At 47.0% G+C, this 14,685-nt stretch overlaps 8 non-coding genes and 1 pseudogene across 8 annotated transcripts; all 9 read left to right on the top strand.

The window, feature by feature from the left end:
* The first annotated feature begins 994 nt into the window (after nucleotides 1–994).
* On the top strand, nucleotides 995–1,185 carry LOC142279576 (U2 spliceosomal RNA). The gene has a single exon (XR_012742177.1). It is a non-coding gene; the product is annotated as a U2 spliceosomal RNA (small nuclear RNA).
* Nucleotides 1,186–2,572: 1,387 nt separating this feature from the next.
* LOC142279575 (U2 spliceosomal RNA) lies at nucleotides 2,573–2,763 on the top strand. Its single transcript, XR_012742176.1, has one exon. It is a non-coding gene; the product is annotated as a U2 spliceosomal RNA (small nuclear RNA).
* A 1,387-nt stretch (nucleotides 2,764–4,150) lies between these two features.
* Nucleotides 4,151–4,341, top strand: LOC142279574 (U2 spliceosomal RNA). The gene has a single exon (XR_012742175.1). It is a non-coding gene; the product is annotated as a U2 spliceosomal RNA (small nuclear RNA).
* A 1,387-nt stretch (nucleotides 4,342–5,728) lies between these two features.
* Nucleotides 5,729–5,919, top strand: LOC142279573 (U2 spliceosomal RNA). The gene has a single exon (XR_012742174.1). It is a non-coding gene; the product is annotated as a U2 spliceosomal RNA (small nuclear RNA).
* A 1,387-nt stretch (nucleotides 5,920–7,306) lies between these two features.
* LOC142279577 (U2 spliceosomal RNA) lies at nucleotides 7,307–7,497 on the top strand. Its single transcript, XR_012742178.1, has one exon. It is a non-coding gene; the product is annotated as a U2 spliceosomal RNA (small nuclear RNA).
* A 1,387-nt stretch (nucleotides 7,498–8,884) lies between these two features.
* Nucleotides 8,885–9,075, top strand: LOC142279570 (U2 spliceosomal RNA). Its single transcript, XR_012742172.1, has one exon. It is a non-coding gene; the product is annotated as a U2 spliceosomal RNA (small nuclear RNA).
* Nucleotides 9,076–10,462: 1,387 nt separating this feature from the next.
* Nucleotides 10,463–10,653, top strand: LOC142279569 (U2 spliceosomal RNA). Its single transcript, XR_012742171.1, has one exon. It is a non-coding gene; the product is annotated as a U2 spliceosomal RNA (small nuclear RNA).
* Nucleotides 10,654–12,040: 1,387 nt separating this feature from the next.
* Nucleotides 12,041–12,167, top strand: LOC142279581 (U2 spliceosomal RNA; annotated as a pseudogene).
* Nucleotides 12,168–12,851: 684 nt separating this feature from the next.
* LOC142279580 (U2 spliceosomal RNA) lies at nucleotides 12,852–13,046 on the top strand. The gene has a single exon (XR_012742181.1). It is a non-coding gene; the product is annotated as a U2 spliceosomal RNA (small nuclear RNA).
* Nucleotides 13,047–14,685: the final 1,639 nt, after the last annotated feature.

Raw genomic sequence — 14,685 nt, 5'->3', positions numbered from 1 at the left:
TATCATGCATTGGTTTTTGGGGTTTTCTTTGAGTAATGATGATCTCTTTAGTAGTCTGTTGGCGCCCTCTCCTGGAGGAATAGTTTGCTTGCTCTTGGACATTCTAAAAGAGAGGTCATGATAGACATTGAGCTTCTGAGCTCAATTGGGGACAGTCATGGGTGATGAATGTTTGCAACCTACTGCGAAGCCTCATACCGCAATATAAGGAACGTCAAATACTAAGAAAGGGCGGCCTATGAAAGAATTACTACTTTCAATAAGTACACTTAAACGGCTAATTGGGAATAGAAAAACTGTAAAAAGCCCTCTGAGAAAGCCCCCCTCTAACCTTTGATAGTAAGCTTTTCTGTAGTCTGCCTGTTGATGTATTTTCCGTTTGAACTGTGCACAACATGAAGAGACGGAACACTGGCGGCTTGTCACAATGCCCCCCGATGACATCACAATAGCGCTGCTGCCTAGAAAACAAGCTGCGCAGAAGAAGTTGTTCTTTGGGTGGGAGGGTGGGCTAGTGGAAGGAGGGGGCAATCTCTTTTTTTCCCGGGTGGTAGGGGGATGACAGGAGAAGGGAAGCGGGTGGTGAGAAAGGTACAGAGGGCAGGGTTTGGGGGCTGGGAAGGAAAGGGAAAAGATTAGGGTTTGGGGATGATGAAAGGGCTTTCTACGGGTAAGGATGGCAAAGGGTGGCAGTGACGGAAAGTCAGGCAACCTGTCCTGTCCGTCTTTTTGTATCGTGAATTGGAAAGACTGCAAGGGGGAGGGGAGTTGCTTGCGCCCTAAAGGAGGAGTTATTCAGATTCATTGCAGTGGGCGGCGGCTGCAAAACGCACCATTCTTCTTGTTTTGGCTCTGCAAAGCAGCCTTTTCAAGGGTTGGCTTGGGTGACAAAATGTCTTGTGTAGGCGTGGGTTTGTCTCCCTCTCGCTCTCTCTCCCTAAGATGTGTCCGGCATAGGCCAGGGTGCCACTCGAGGCCCAAACCAATTCTGGTTATCGCTTCTCGGCCTTTTGGCTAAGATCAAGTGTAGTATCTGTTCTTATCAGTTTAATATCTGATACGTCCCCTATCTGGGGACCATATATTAAATGGATTTTTAGAACAGGGAGATGGAAAAAGAGCTTGCTCTGTCCACTCCACGCATTGACCTGGTATTGCAGTACCTCCAGGAACGGTGCACCCCTTCTTAACCCAGTTTCCAAAAGCAGAACTCAATTCACCTGATTCATATTAGCCCGATTTAATGAATTGGAAGAAAGCATACGTCTTCATATGCACCTCAATTTGGCCCATTCACTTTTCACACTTCCTCCTTTTGTTTTTTATCTTTCACACTTTTGACTTTCTTTATTCATCCAAATAGCAAACTCATCACCACTCAACCTGACCAACTCGGCTATGTCCCCGTGCTGCAGTTCTCTGTCTTATCTAGATCATTTGCAATTGAATGGAATAGATCCCTTTTGGACAAAGTGGATTCACCTGCTGCTGCAGTGACCACAGGTGTGATAACATCTAGAATTGGCATCTGGTGCGATCTCTCCGCTTCCACTCCAAAGAAAGTTACCTGTTTATTCCTATCATGCATTGGTTTTTGGGGTTTTCTTTGAGTAATGATGATCTCTTTAGTAGTCTGTTGGCGCCCTCTCCTGGAGGAATAGTTTGCTTGCTCTTGGACATTCTAAAAGAGAGGTCATGATAGACATTGAGCTTCTGAGCTCAATTGGGGACAGTCATGGGTGATGAATGTTTGCAACCTACTGCGAAGCCTCATACCGCAATATAAGGAACGTCAAATACTAAGAAAGGGCGGCCTATGAAAGAATTACTACTTTCAATAAGTACACTTAAACGGCTAATTGGGAATAGAAAAACTGTAAAAAGCCCTCTGAGAAAGCCCCCCTCTAACCTTTGATAGTAAGCTTTTCTGTAGTCTGCCTGTTGATGTATTTTCCGTTTGAACTGTGCACAACATGAAGAGACGGAACACTGGCGGCTTGTCACAATGCCCCCCGATGACATCACAATAGCGCTGCTGCCTAGAAAACAAGCTGCGCAGAAGAAGTTGTTCTTTGGGTGGGAGGGTGGGCTAGTGGAAGGAGGGGGCAATCTCTTTTTTTCCCGGGTGGTAGGGGGATGACAGGAGAAGGGAAGCGGGTGGTGAGAAAGGTACAGAGGGCAGGGTTTGGGGGCTGGGAAGGAAAGGGAAAAGATTAGGGTTTGGGGATGATGAAAGGGCTTTCTACGGGTAAGGATGGCAAAGGGTGGCAGTGACGGAAAGTCAGGCAACCTGTCCTGTCCGTCTTTTTGTATCGTGAATTGGAAAGACTGCAAGGGGGAGGGGAGTTGCTTGCGCCCTAAAGGAGGAGTTATTCAGATTCATTGCAGTGGGCGGCGGCTGCAAAACGCACCATTCTTCTTGTTTTGGCTCTGCAAAGCAGCCTTTTCAAGGGTTGGCTTGGGTGACAAAATGTCTTGTGTAGGCGTGGGTTTGTCTCCCTCTCGCTCTCTCTCCCTAAGATGTGTCCGGCATAGGCCAGGGTGCCACTCGAGGCCCAAACCAATTCTGGTTATCGCTTCTCGGCCTTTTGGCTAAGATCAAGTGTAGTATCTGTTCTTATCAGTTTAATATCTGATACGTCCCCTATCTGGGGACCATATATTAAATGGATTTTTAGAACAGGGAGATGGAAAAAGAGCTTGCTCTGTCCACTCCACGCATTGACCTGGTATTGCAGTACCTCCAGGAACGGTGCACCCCTTCTTAACCCAGTTTCCAAAAGCAGAACTCAATTCACCTGATTCATATTAGCCCGATTTAATGAATTGGAAGAAAGCATACGTCTTCATATGCACCTCAATTTGGCCCATTCACTTTTCACACTTCCTCCTTTTGTTTTTTATCTTTCACACTTTTGACTTTCTTTATTCATCCAAATAGCAAACTCATCACCACTCAACCTGACCAACTCGGCTATGTCCCCGTGCTGCAGTTCTCTGTCTTATCTAGATCATTTGCAATTGAATGGAATAGATCCCTTTTGGACAAAGTGGATTCACCTGCTGCTGCAGTGACCACAGGTGTGATAACATCTAGAATTGGCATCTGGTGCGATCTCTCCGCTTCCACTCCAAAGAAAGTTACCTGTTTATTCCTATCATGCATTGGTTTTTGGGGTTTTCTTTGAGTAATGATGATCTCTTTAGTAGTCTGTTGGCGCCCTCTCCTGGAGGAATAGTTTGCTTGCTCTTGGACATTCTAAAAGAGAGGTCATGATAGACATTGAGCTTCTGAGCTCAATTGGGGACAGTCATGGGTGATGAATGTTTGCAACCTACTGCGAAGCCTCATACCGCAATATAAGGAACGTCAAATACTAAGAAAGGGCGGCCTATGAAAGAATTACTACTTTCAATAAGTACACTTAAACGGCTAATTGGGAATAGAAAAACTGTAAAAAGCCCTCTGAGAAAGCCCCCCTCTAACCTTTGATAGTAAGCTTTTCTGTAGTCTGCCTGTTGATGTATTTTCCGTTTGAACTGTGCACAACATGAAGAGACGGAACACTGGCGGCTTGTCACAATGCCCCCCGATGACATCACAATAGCGCTGCTGCCTAGAAAACAAGCTGCGCAGAAGAAGTTGTTCTTTGGGTGGGAGGGTGGGCTAGTGGAAGGAGGGGGCAATCTCTTTTTTTCCCGGGTGGTAGGGGGATGACAGGAGAAGGGAAGCGGGTGGTGAGAAAGGTACAGAGGGCAGGGTTTGGGGGCTGGGAAGGAAAGGGAAAAGATTAGGGTTTGGGGATGATGAAAGGGCTTTCTACGGGTAAGGATGGCAAAGGGTGGCAGTGACGGAAAGTCAGGCAACCTGTCCTGTCCGTCTTTTTGTATCGTGAATTGGAAAGACTGCAAGGGGGAGGGGAGTTGCTTGCGCCCTAAAGGAGGAGTTATTCAGATTCATTGCAGTGGGCGGCGGCTGCAAAACGCACCATTCTTCTTGTTTTGGCTCTGCAAAGCAGCCTTTTCAAGGGTTGGCTTGGGTGACAAAATGTCTTGTGTAGGCGTGGGTTTGTCTCCCTCTCGCTCTCTCTCCCTAAGATGTGTCCGGCATAGGCCAGGGTGCCACTCGAGGCCCAAACCAATTCTGGTTATCGCTTCTCGGCCTTTTGGCTAAGATCAAGTGTAGTATCTGTTCTTATCAGTTTAATATCTGATACGTCCCCTATCTGGGGACCATATATTAAATGGATTTTTAGAACAGGGAGATGGAAAAAGAGCTTGCTCTGTCCACTCCACGCATTGACCTGGTATTGCAGTACCTCCAGGAACGGTGCACCCCTTCTTAACCCAGTTTCCAAAAGCAGAACTCAATTCACCTGATTCATATTAGCCCGATTTAATGAATTGGAAGAAAGCATACGTCTTCATATGCACCTCAATTTGGCCCATTCACTTTTCACACTTCCTCCTTTTGTTTTTTATCTTTCACACTTTTGACTTTCTTTATTCATCCAAATAGCAAACTCATCACCACTCAACCTGACCAACTCGGCTATGTCCCCGTGCTGCAGTTCTCTGTCTTATCTAGATCATTTGCAATTGAATGGAATAGATCCCTTTTGGACAAAGTGGATTCACCTGCTGCTGCAGTGACCACAGGTGTGATAACATCTAGAATTGGCATCTGGTGCGATCTCTCCGCTTCCACTCCAAAGAAAGTTACCTGTTTATTCCTATCATGCATTGGTTTTTGGGGTTTTCTTTGAGTAATGATGATCTCTTTAGTAGTCTGTTGGCGCCCTCTCCTGGAGGAATAGTTTGCTTGCTCTTGGACATTCTAAAAGAGAGGTCATGATAGACATTGAGCTTCTGAGCTCAATTGGGGACAGTCATGGGTGATGAATGTTTGCAACCTACTGCGAAGCCTCATACCGCAATATAAGGAACGTCAAATACTAAGAAAGGGCGGCCTATGAAAGAATTACTACTTTCAATAAGTACACTTAAACGGCTAATTGGGAATAGAAAAACTGTAAAAAGCCCTCTGAGAAAGCCCCCCTCTAACCTTTGATAGTAAGCTTTTCTGTAGTCTGCCTGTTGATGTATTTTCCGTTTGAACTGTGCACAACATGAAGAGACGGAACACTGGCGGCTTGTCACAATGCCCCCCGATGACATCACAATAGCGCTGCTGCCTAGAAAACAAGCTGCGCAGAAGAAGTTGTTCTTTGGGTGGGAGGGTGGGCTAGTGGAAGGAGGGGGCAATCTCTTTTTTTCCCGGGTGGTAGGGGGATGACAGGAGAAGGGAAGCGGGTGGTGAGAAAGGTACAGAGGGCAGGGTTTGGGGGCTGGGAAGGAAAGGGAAAAGATTAGGGTTTGGGGATGATGAAAGGGCTTTCTACGGGTAAGGATGGCAAAGGGTGGCAGTGACGGAAAGTCAGGCAACCTGTCCTGTCCGTCTTTTTGTATCGTGAATTGGAAAGACTGCAAGGGGGAGGGGAGTTGCTTGCGCCCTAAAGGAGGAGTTATTCAGATTCATTGCAGTGGGCGGCGGCTGCAAAACGCACCATTCTTCTTGTTTTGGCTCTGCAAAGCAGCCTTTTCAAGGGTTGGCTTGGGTGACAAAATGTCTTGTGTAGGCGTGGGTTTGTCTCCCTCTCGCTCTCTCTCCCTAAGATGTGTCCGGCATAGGCCAGGGTGCCACTCGAGGCCCAAACCAATTCTGGTTATCGCTTCTCGGCCTTTTGGCTAAGATCAAGTGTAGTATCTGTTCTTATCAGTTTAATATCTGATACGTCCCCTATCTGGGGACCATATATTAAATGGATTTTTAGAACAGGGAGATGGAAAAAGAGCTTGCTCTGTCCACTCCACGCATTGACCTGGTATTGCAGTACCTCCAGGAACGGTGCACCCCTTCTTAACCCAGTTTCCAAAAGCAGAACTCAATTCACCTGATTCATATTAGCCCGATTTAATGAATTGGAAGAAAGCATACGTCTTCATATGCACCTCAATTTGGCCCATTCACTTTTCACACTTCCTCCTTTTGTTTTTTATCTTTCACACTTTTGACTTTCTTTATTCATCCAAATAGCAAACTCATCACCACTCAACCTGACCAACTCGGCTATGTCCCCGTGCTGCAGTTCTCTGTCTTATCTAGATCATTTGCAATTGAATGGAATAGATCCCTTTTGGACAAAGTGGATTCACCTGCTGCTGCAGTGACCACAGGTGTGATAACATCTAGAATTGGCATCTGGTGCGATCTCTCCGCTTCCACTCCAAAGAAAGTTACCTGTTTATTCCTATCATGCATTGGTTTTTGGGGTTTTCTTTGAGTAATGATGATCTCTTTAGTAGTCTGTTGGCGCCCTCTCCTGGAGGAATAGTTTGCTTGCTCTTGGACATTCTAAAAGAGAGGTCATGATAGACATTGAGCTTCTGAGCTCAATTGGGGACAGTCATGGGTGATGAATGTTTGCAACCTACTGCGAAGCCTCATACCGCAATATAAGGAACGTCAAATACTAAGAAAGGGCGGCCTATGAAAGAATTACTACTTTCAATAAGTACACTTAAACGGCTAATTGGGAATAGAAAAACTGTAAAAAGCCCTCTGAGAAAGCCCCCCTCTAACCTTTGATAGTAAGCTTTTCTGTAGTCTGCCTGTTGATGTATTTTCCGTTTGAACTGTGCACAACATGAAGAGACGGAACACTGGCGGCTTGTCACAATGCCCCCCGATGACATCACAATAGCGCTGCTGCCTAGAAAACAAGCTGCGCAGAAGAAGTTGTTCTTTGGGTGGGAGGGTGGGCTAGTGGAAGGAGGGGGCAATCTCTTTTTTTCCCGGGTGGTAGGGGGATGACAGGAGAAGGGAAGCGGGTGGTGAGAAAGGTACAGAGGGCAGGGTTTGGGGGCTGGGAAGGAAAGGGAAAAGATTAGGGTTTGGGGATGATGAAAGGGCTTTCTACGGGTAAGGATGGCAAAGGGTGGCAGTGACGGAAAGTCAGGCAACCTGTCCTGTCCGTCTTTTTGTATCGTGAATTGGAAAGACTGCAAGGGGGAGGGGAGTTGCTTGCGCCCTAAAGGAGGAGTTATTCAGATTCATTGCAGTGGGCGGCGGCTGCAAAACGCACCATTCTTCTTGTTTTGGCTCTGCAAAGCAGCCTTTTCAAGGGTTGGCTTGGGTGACAAAATGTCTTGTGTAGGCGTGGGTTTGTCTCCCTCTCGCTCTCTCTCCCTAAGATGTGTCCGGCATAGGCCAGGGTGCCACTCGAGGCCCAAACCAATTCTGGTTATCGCTTCTCGGCCTTTTGGCTAAGATCAAGTGTAGCATCTGTTCTTATCAGTTTAATATCTGATACGTCCCCTATCTGGGGACCATATATTAAATGGATTTTTAGAACAGGGAGATGGAAAAAGAGCTTGCTCTGTCCACTCCACGCATTGACCTGGTATTGCAGTACCTCCAGGAACGGTGCACCCCTTCTTAACCCAGTTTCCAAAAGCAGAACTCAATTCACCTGATTCATATTAGCCCGATTTAATGAATTGGAAGAAAGCATACGTCTTCATATGCACCTCAATTTGGCCCATTCACTTTTCACACTTCCTCCTTTTGTTTTTTATCTTTCACACTTTTGACTTTCTTTATTCATCCAAATAGCAAACTCATCACCACTCAACCTGACCAACTCGGCTATGTCCCCGTGCTGCAGTTCTCTGTCTTATCTAGATCATTTGCAATTGAATGGAATAGATCCCTTTTGGACAAAGTGGATTCACCTGCTGCTGCAGTGACCACAGGTGTGATAACATCTAGAATTGGCATCTGGTGCGATCTCTCCGCTTCCACTCCAAAGAAAGTTACCTGTTTATTCCTATCATGCATTGGTTTTTGGGGTTTTCTTTGAGTAATGATGATCTCTTTAGTAGTCTGTTGGCGCCCTCTCCTGGAGGAATAGTTTGCTTGCTCTTGGACATTCTAAAAGAGAGGTCATGATAGACATTGAGCTTCTGAGCTCAATTGGGGACAGTCATGGGTGATGAATGTTTGCAACCTACTGCGAAGCCTCATACCGCAATATAAGGAACGTCAAATACTAAGAAAGGGCGGCCTATGAAAGAATTACTACTTTCAATAAGTACACTTAAACGGCTAATTGGGAATAGAAAAACTGTAAAAAGCCCTCTGAGAAAGCCCCCCTCTAACCTTTGATAGTAAGCTTTTCTGTAGTCTGCCTGTTGATGTATTTTCCGTTTGAACTGTGCACAACATGAAGAGACGGAACACTGGCGGCTTGTCACAATGCCCCCCGATGACATCACAATAGCGCTGCTGCCTAGAAAACAAGCTGCGCAGAAGAAGTTGTTCTTTGGGTGGGAGGGTGGGCTAGTGGAAGGAGGGGGCAATCTCTTTTTTTCCCGGGTGGTAGGGGGATGACAGGAGAAGGGAAGCGGGTGGTGAGAAAGGTACAGAGGGCAGGGTTTGGGGGCTGGGAAGGAAAGGGAAAAGATTAGGGTTTGGGGATGATGAAAGGGCTTTCTACGGGTAAGGATGGCAAAGGGTGGCAGTGACGGAAAGTCAGGCAACCTGTCCTGTCCGTCTTTTTGTATCGTGAATTGGAAAGACTGCAAGGGGGAGGGGAGTTGCTTGCGCCCTAAAGGAGGAGTTATTCAGATTCATTGCAGTGGGCGGCGGCTGCAAAACGCACCATTCTTCTTGTTTTGGCTCTGCAAAGCAGCCTTTTCAAGGGTTGGCTTGGGTGACAAAATGTCTTGTGTAGGCGTGGGTTTGTCTCCCTCTCGCTCTCTCTCCCTAAGATGTGTCCGGCATAGGCCAGGGTGCCACTCGAGGCCCAAACCAATTCTGGTTATCGCTTCTCGGCCTTTTGGCTAAGATCAAGTGTAGTATCTGTTCTTATCAGTTTAATATCTGATACGTCCCCTATCTGGGGACCATATATTAAATGGATTTTTAGAACAGGGAGATGGAAAAAGAGCTTGCTCTGTCCACTCCACGCATTGACCTGGTATTGCAGTACCTCCAGGAACGGTGCACCCCTTCTTAACCCAGTTTCCAAAAGCAGAACTCAATTCACCTGATTCATATTAGCCCGATTTAATGAATTGGAAGAAAGCATACGTCTTCATATGCACCTCAATTTGGCCCATTCACTTTTCACACTTCCTCCTTTTGTTTTTTATCTTTCACACTTTTGACTTTCTTTATTCATCCAAATAGCAAACTCATCACCACTCAACCTGACCAACTCGGCTATGTCCCCGTGCTGCAGTTCTCTGTCTTATCTAGATCATTTGCAATTGAATGGAATAGATCCCTTTTGGACAAAGTGGATTCACCTGCTGCTGCAGTGACCACAGGTGTGATAACATCTAGAATTGGCATCTGGTGCGATCTCTCCGCTTCCACTCCAAAGAAAGTTACCTGTTTATTCCTATCATGCATTGGTTTTTGGGGTTTTCTTTGAGTAATGATGATCTCTTTAGTAGTCTGTTGGCGCCCTCTCCTGGAGGAATAGTTTGCTTGCTCTTGGACATTCTAAAAGAGAGGTCATGATAGACATTGAGCTTCTGAGCTCAATTGGGGACAGTCATGGGTGATGAATGTTTGCAACCTACTGCAAAGCCTCATACCGCAATATAAGGAACGTCAAATACTAAGAAAGGGCGGCCTATGAAAGAATTACTACTTTCAATAAGTACACTTAAACGGCTAATTGGGAATAGAAAAACTGTAAAAAGCCCTCTGAGAAAGCCCCCCTCTAACCTTTGATAGTAAGCTTTTCTGTAGTCTGCCTGTTGATGTATTTTCCGTTTGAACTGTGCACAACATGAAGAGACGGAACACTGGCGGCTTGTCACAATGCCCCCCGATGACATCACAATAGCGCTGCTGCCTAGAAAACAAGCTGCGCAGAAGAAGTTGTTCTTTGGGTGGGAGGGTGGGCTAGTGGAAGGAGGGGGCAATCTCTTTTTTTCCCGGGTGGTAGGGGGATGACAGGAGAAGGGAAGCGGGTGGTGAGAAAGGTACAGAGGGCAGGGTTTGGGGGCTGGGAAGGAAAGGGAAAAGATTAGGGTTTGGGGATGATGAAAGGGCTTTCTACGGGTAAGGATGGCAAAGGGTGGCAGTGACGGAAAGTCAGGCAACCTGTCCTGTCCGTCTTTTTGTATCGTGAATTGGAAAGACTGCAAGGGGGAGGGGAGTTGCTTGCGCCCTAAAGGAGGAGTTATTCAGATTCATTGCAGTGGGCGGCGGCTGCAAAACGCACCATTCTTCTTGTTTTGGCTCTGCAAAGCAGCCTTTTCAAGGGTTGGCTTGGGTGACAAAATGTCTTGTGTAGGCGTGGGTTTGTCTCCCTCTCGCTCTCTCTCCCTAAGATGTGTCCGGCATAGGCCAGGGTGCCACTCGAGGCCCAAACCAATTCTGGTTATCGCTTCTCGGCCTTTTGGCTAAGATCAAGTGTAGTATCTGTTCTTATCAGTTTAATATCTGATACGTCCCCTATCTGGGGACCATATATTAAATGGATTTTTAGAACAGGGAGATGGAAAAAGAGCTTGCTCTGTCCACTCCACGCATTGACCTGGTATTGCAGTACCTCCAGGAACGGTGCACCCCTTCTTAACCCAGTTTCCAAAAGCAGAACTCAATTCACCTGATTCATATTAGCCCGATTTAATGAATTGGAAGAAAGCATACGTCTTCATATGCACCTCAATTTGGCCCATTCACTTTTCACACTTCCTCCTTTTGTTTTTTATCTTTCACACTTTTGACTTTCTTTATTCATCCAAATAGCAAACTCATCACCACTCAACCTGACCAACTCGGCTATGTCCCCGTGCTGCAGTTCTCTGTCTTATCTAGATCATTTGCAATTGAATGGAATAGATCCCTTTTGGACAAAGTGGATTCACCTGCTGCTGCAGTGACCACAGGTGTGATAACATCTAGAATTGGCATCTGGTGCGATCTCTCCGCTTCCACTCCAAAGAAAGTTACCTGTTTATTCCTATCATGCATTGGTTTTTGGGGTTTTCTTTGAGTAATGATGATCTCTTTAGTAGTCTGTTGGCGCCCTCTCCTGGAGGAATAGTTTGCTTGCTCTTGGACATTCTAAAAGAGAGGTCATGATAGACATTGAGCTTCTGAGCTCAATTGGGGACAGTCATGGGTGATGAATGTTTGCAACCTACTGCGAAGCCTCATACCGCAATATAAGGAACGTCAAATACTAAGAAAGGGCGGCCTATGAAAGAATTACTACTTTCAATAAGTACACTTAAACGGCTAATTGGGAATAGAAAAACTGTAAAAAGCCCTCTGAGAAAGCCCCCCTCTAACCTTTGATAGTAAGCTTTTCTGTAGTCTGCCTGTTGATGTATTTTCCGTTTGAACTGTGCACAACATGAAGAGACGGAACACTGGCGGCTTGTCACAATGCCCCCCGATGACATCACAATAGCGCTGCTGCCTAGAAAACAAGCTGCGCAGAAGAAGTTGTTCTTTGGGTGGGAGGGTGGGCTAGTGGAAGGAGGGGGCAATCTCTTTTTTTCCCGGGTGGTAGGGGGATGACAGGAGAAGGGAAGCGGGTGGTGAGAAAGGTACAGAGGGCAGGGTTTGGGGGCTGGGAAGGAAAGGGAAAAGATTAGGGTTTGGGGATGATGAAAGGGCTTTCTACGGGTAAGGATGGCAAAGGGTGGCAGTGACGGAAAGTCAGGCAACCTGTCCTGTCCGTCTTTTTGTATCGTGAATTGGAAAGACTGCAAGGGGGAGGGGAGTTGCTTGCGCCCTAAAGGAGGAGTTATTCAGATTCATTGCAGTGGGCGGCGGCTGCAAAACGCACCATTCTTCTTGTTTTGGCTCTGCAAAGCAGCCTTTTCAAGGGTTGGCTTGGGTGACAAAATGTCTTGTGTAGGCGTGGGTTTGTCTCCCTCTCGCTCTCTCTCCCTAAGATGTGTCCGGCATAGGCCAGGGTGCCACTCGAGGCCCAAACCAATTCTGGTTATCGCTTCTCGGCCTTTTGGCTAAGATCAAGTGTAGTATCTGTGAGGCTCGGCAGATGCAATGCACACTGGAAGGTTGCGCTTGCTAGTACTCTTAATGTATAGTATATTCATCTAGAGGAAAACATGGCCCTACCAGGATCGAGGCTATTAGACTGAGTAAGTGTGGGGGCTATGGTGCAATGTGCCCCAGGACTGACGACCCTGGAGTGAGTCTGAGCTTGCTGGCTTGGGACCCCGGCGAGCCTTGGGCTCTGTAGCACACCGTACCTTGCCCTTTCATACTTTCTGAGCATATTGCTCTATCCCGGCCTTCTGGCTAGGAAGGGAAATTTTTATAATCATGGTCGGAGGTCCGTTCAGCTTTGGGCTGAGAAACCAACACCCGGTTGGAGGTCCGGGTCAGCTTCGGCTGAGAAACCAACACCCGGTTGGAGGTCTGGGTCAGCTTCGGCTGAGAAACCAACACCCGGTTGGAGGTCCGGGTCAGCTTCGGCTGAGAAACCAACACCCGGTTGGAGGTCCGGTTAGCCTTGGGCTGAGAAACCAACACCGGTTGACGGTCCGGGCAGTTTCGGCTGCGAAACCAACAACTAGTAGCTCTCTACTCCACTTGGGTAAGATGCCTGGGTGGACGCTGGGAGCAACGACAAGGCTCAACCAGGCTTCGGCTTGGGGGAGCACCGAAGATCCCTGACCCTTGCTGTGGCCTTCTGGCTCGGAGGGACGGGGTTGATTTTTGGGGACCCTCTCCTCACGGAGGGGTCCACACGAATCCTAGCCTTTGCACTGTTTTTGGTGTGACTTCGGTCATGCATTTTTTGCGGTGCTTTGGAAAGCTTCATTAAATCAAATCTGTTCTTATCAGTTTAATATCTGATACGTCCCCTATCTGGGGACCATATATTAAATGGATTTTTAGAACAGGGAGATGGAAAAAGAGCTTGCTCTGTCCACTCCACGCATTGACCTGGTATTGCAGTACCTCCAGGAACGGTGCACCCCTTCTTAACCCAGTTTCCAAAAGCAGAACTCAATTCACCTGATTCATATTAGCCCGATTTAATGAATTGGAAGAAAGCATACGTCTTCATATGCACCTCAATTTGGCCCATTCACTTTTCACACTTCCTCCTTTTGTTTTTTATCTTTCACACTTTTGACTTTCTTTATTCATCCAAATAGCAAACTCATCACCACTCAACCTGACCAACTCGGCTATGTCCCCGTGCTGCAGTTCTCTGTCTTATCTAGATCATTTGCAATTGAATGGAATAGATCCCTTTTGGACAAAGTGGATTCACCTGCTGCTGCAGTGACCACAGGTGTGATAACATCTAGAATTGGCATCTGGTGCGATCTCTCCGCTTCCACTCCAAAGAAAGTTACCTGTTTATTCCTATCATGCATTGGTTTTTGGGGTTTTCTTTAAGTAATGATGATCTCTTTAGTAGTCTGTTGGCGCCCTCTCCTGGAGGAATAGTTTGCTTGCTCTTGGACATTCTAAAAGAGAGGTCATGATAGACATTGAGCTTCTGAGCTCAATTGGGGACAGTCATGGGTGATGAATGTTTGCAACCTACTGCGAAGCCTCATACCGCAATATAAGGAACGTCAAATACTAAGAAAGGGCGGCCTATGAAAGAATTACTACTTTCAATAAGTACACTTAAACGGCTAATTGGGAATAGAAAAACTGTAAAAAGCCCTCTGAGAAAGCCCCCCTCTAACCTTTGATAGTAAGCTTTTCTGTAGTCTGCCTGTTGATGTATTTTCCGTTTGAACTGTGCACAACATGAAGAGACGGAACACTGGCGGCTTGTCACAATGCCCCCCGATGACATCACAATAGCGCTGCTGCCTAGAAAACAAGCTGCGCAGAAGAAGTTGTTCTTTGGGTGGGAGGGTGGGCTAGTGGAAGGAGGGGGCAATCTCTTTTTTTCCCGGGTGGTAGGGGGATGACAGGAGAAGGGAAGCGGGTGGTGAGAAAGGTACAGAGGGCAGGGTTTGGGGGCTGGGAAGGAAAGGGAAAAGATTAGGGTTTGGGGATGATGAAAGGGCTTTCTACGGGTAAGGATGGCAAAGGGTGGCAGTGACGGAAAGTCAGGCAACCTGTCCTGTCCGTCTTTTTGTATCGTGAATTGGAAAGACTGCAAGGGGGAGGGGAGTTGCTTGCGCCCTAAAGGAGGAGTTATTCAGATTCATTGCAGTGGGCGGCGGCTGCAAAACGCACCATTCTTCTTGTTTTGGCTCTGCAAAGCAGCCTTTTCAAGGGTTGGCTTGGGTGACAAAATGTCTTGTGTAGGCGTGGGTTTGTCTCCCTCTCGCTCTCTCTCCCTAAGATGTGTCCGGCATAGGCCAGGGTGCCACTCGAGGCCCAAACCAATTCTGGTTATCGCTTCTCGGCCTTTTGGCTAAGATCAAGTGTAGTGTTGTTCGAAGAGGTGGTTTAAGCTCCAGGCCACCTTAGTACAATGATACAATGCACACTGGAAGGTTGCACTTGCTAGTACTCTGGGTGGATAGTATATTCATCTAGAGGAAAACATGGCCCTACCAGGATCGAGGCTATTAGACTGAGTAAGGGTGGGGGGCTATGGTACAACGTGCCCCAGGACTGACGACCCTGGAGTGAGTCTGAGCTTG

This window comes from Anomaloglossus baeobatrachus, unplaced genomic scaffold (genome assembly GCF_048569485.1).
Source record: "Anomaloglossus baeobatrachus isolate aAnoBae1 unplaced genomic scaffold, aAnoBae1.hap1 Scaffold_4357, whole genome shotgun sequence".
Taxonomy (NCBI): Eukaryota; Metazoa; Chordata; class Amphibia; order Anura; family Aromobatidae; genus Anomaloglossus; species Anomaloglossus baeobatrachus.
The sequence above is the reverse complement of the archived record's forward strand: the minus strand, read 5'-3'. Positions and strand labels throughout refer to the sequence as shown.